The 3208-nt window shown below is 48.2% G+C and overlaps 1 protein-coding gene across 1 annotated transcript in view; it reads left to right on the forward strand.

Moving 5' to 3' along the window:
- The window catches only part of LOC107123231 (cytochrome c oxidase subunit 7B, mitochondrial), a 10186-nt gene that overhangs the window by 684 nt on the left and 6294 nt on the right, over positions 1 to 3208 (forward strand). The window lies entirely within an intron of this gene.

A 3208-nucleotide genomic window follows, 5' to 3' on the forward strand; every position in this document is an offset into this window, starting at 1 on the left:
AACCTAGCAGTTCGAAAGCAAGACATTGCAAGTAGGTAAATAGGTACCACTTCGGTGGGAAGGGAACAGTGTTCCGTGCGCCTTGCTGTTTAGTCATGCCGGCCACGTGACCACGGAAACATCTTCGGACAGCGCTGGCTCTTCAGCTTTGATACGGAGATGAGCACCGCAACCCTAGAGTCGGATTCGACTGGCTTTCGAGCAAGGGAACCTTTACCTTTTTACAGTGCAGGTGGTAAGTTTGGGGGCAGCCCAGGAGGGAGGGGGCCCAGAGGAAACACTAGGGGGGCTGGGCCCCCTGGGCCCCCTGTTAGCTACAGGCCAGTCTCCTAGTAGGCAGGAGGCGAACTCTCCGAATACGCCGCGGACAAACCTCGGCCTCAGCGGTGAACGCGGAGGAGCAGGCGCGCAAAGGGCGTTACGTGACGGCTCGCGTGTGCCTTGCACAGGTCCAGTGCGCTGGCCATGGCCAGTTTTCAGCGGGCCATCGGTCGCTCAAGCCAATCAGGCTGTCAGCTGGACAGAGTCCACTGTTTTCTCCAGAGGGACTGATCTCTGCTACCTGAAGAGCATTTGTATGTTTGAGTTATCTGTAGCCCTCACCTGGAGAGTGGTAACCATTGTTACCCATTCTCCTCTCCCCTATGAGGTATGTTATGCAACTGAAAACCCCAACTGCCTTGCGGGGGGGGGGAGTTTGAGGTGTGGAATGGACTGAAGTCCAATCAGCTTCCATATGCAGGCAAAAATGTGTGAGCCGGAGGCTAACAAACTGTGAGCTGGCACACACACTAACTCAGCTCGGAGGGGGCACTGCTCAGGAGCAACGCTCCCTCCCAGCTGTGCAGTCCTGTGAGCGAAAATCCTACTTGGCGAGCTCCTAGCATTAAAGCTGTGAGCCAGCAATTTGGCTACTGTGTAAATTAGTTTGCTCTGGAGCCCTCCTTCCCGAGCGAAGGCAAAAATGTGTGAGCCGGAGGCTAAAAAACTGTGAGCTAGCTCACACTGACTCAGCGTAGAGGGAACACGGGTCCTGGGCTCCTTGGAGGAAGGGAAGTGTGATAGATGTACTCCCACTTAATAATGTACTCATTTTATCAGATCAAACTCTGGAAAAAAAGTATGCCCCCGGTCACACGGCAGAGTTGCCGCAGGAGAAGCACAGAAGGTGGGTGGATTATCTGGGTGCAATCACACCCCAACATCTGGGAAGTGGAGTGCACCCGTGGCTTACCACCGACAATGCGCATTTAAAAACTCGTACCTCCAAGGCACTAGTAAACGTTTGCCACGGGCTGCCTCCAAACGCCCCTGGTGTGATCGTGCCAGCGTGCGGCATTCCCCTCCGGTCTCTCGTTTACCCACCGGCGCCAAGGGAAGACCCGTGGTGTGCTGCCGGCACGTCTGATCGTGTAATTGCGGATCAAACTGCGCCGGGGCAATTAGCCACACCTCAACCCCCCCCTTCCGCAATATCCGGCCGCGGGGCCTTTGTACGTTTATGCCTCCCTTGAGTCTTCTATATCTAAATCTCAGAACAAAGCAGAGTCTTCAAAATGACTGACGTTTTGCTTCTTGCTGCTCAGCTGCTGGTATAAAACCCTAGATGCTTTGGTTAAATTTATTGCAATCCTGTTTTTTTTTTTTTTTAAAGTATTTGTGATTTTGATGATTTCCAACAGCACATGTTGCAAGTCTGTATGAATGAAAGAAATGAGTTATGTATCAAGTAGCTGCAGATACACAAGACTTGGCACAGCCTCTGTTGGACAGAGACAAATGGCATTAGAAAGACTTCTACTGGTATGTAGTCTTGGGTGATAACAGTCTGAGCCAGAGCAAAGGTCAGCAAGGTGGCAGAACTTCATTAAAAAAAGCAGCACGTATGACGGGACTGTTTTTACATGGTAGTCTGTTCTGAACAGCACTGTAGATTTTTTATAATGCTGTGAAGATGGCCCAAATGATCCTTTTTAAATTTAAGCTGTAGCGTGATAACTGACTCCAGTGAAAATATTTTATCGAACAAGTAACATGCTTGTAAAAAACACAACTTTCTTAGAATGCATAGTGCAACACTTTTTATGTAAGACAATCTACAGTATTAGGTAGCAAGTCAAGTACATACGCTAGACTTCTACAACATTTTTCATGCTTAAAAGTCCACAGTTAATATGTTCTAATGTGTATTGAAGGGTTTGATGCTTACATTGCTGCAGTTTAACCTGATATGTAGATCTACTGTTAATTTTATCATGTCTGTATGAGACTGTTCTGCCCAAATTTGTTTTCTACAATATTTTCAATTTTATTGTTGTTGCTGTCTCACCTGGCCACCTCTAAAATGTGTGCCTAGTCTAAGGCAATGCAGGGTGTAGCTGTAGTCAGTGTACTGTTTCTCATTTGGTATATTCACACTTTTGTTCGCAGGAAACAAAGATGTTTATATTTTTAAATTCCATACATGTGCCAGATACGAGTTATAAATGATGCATTTTAGGGTGTTTTTTTTTAAGGAACAGGTGCTGCAGGCTTCCTAGCTGGCTCACGGGCTGCAGTTTCTTTCTGCCTTTCCTTCTCCCCTACTCTGCTCTGACTGAACATTACAGTTATGAGCGTTTTTTGTGTAGCATTTGAGGTGTGAAGGTGGTTTCACATGTGAAGCTTATTTACTGTGTAGACACTGAGTGGTAAACACTCATGTATGAAACACAGCTCTCTCTTCATGTTCAGAGCTTTGTTTGAGCCAAGGCTCCTGGAGTGCATATGAAACAACAATATATTTAGAACAGGGGTGGCCAAAGTTGCTCAGCATAAGAGCCACATAGAATAAATGTCAGATGTTTGAGAGCCGCAAGACATGAACAAATATTACATGCACATTTTTATTTTATAATATGCAAATTTGCTTTTTTTGTTAACATTAAATGAGTCTGCCAAAAGTAAAAACAAAAGGGGTAAAAACAGATATTGACAAGAGGCGGGACCCGCGATTCTCGCGCGGGGGGGAACGCTCCACGGGAGAAGCACCCGCAGGTGAGCCTTCTCCCCTGTCTCCCCCCCATCCCCAGAACCCATGGCAAGGCCTGACCTCAGCCCGCCAAGCTTCCCCCTCCCCCAGCAGCGGCGGCGCCTCGCTGGTCTGCCGAACTTCCCTCCCCCAGCGGCGCTTCTCCGGCCGTCCAAGCTTTCCCCCTTCCCCCCTTTC

The sequence above is a fragment of the Gekko japonicus genome, unplaced genomic scaffold, assembly GCF_001447785.1.
Source record: "Gekko japonicus isolate JY-2015 unplaced genomic scaffold, Gekko_japonicus_V1.1 scaffold984, whole genome shotgun sequence".
NCBI classification, from domain to species: Eukaryota; Metazoa; Chordata; class Lepidosauria; order Squamata; family Gekkonidae; genus Gekko; species Gekko japonicus.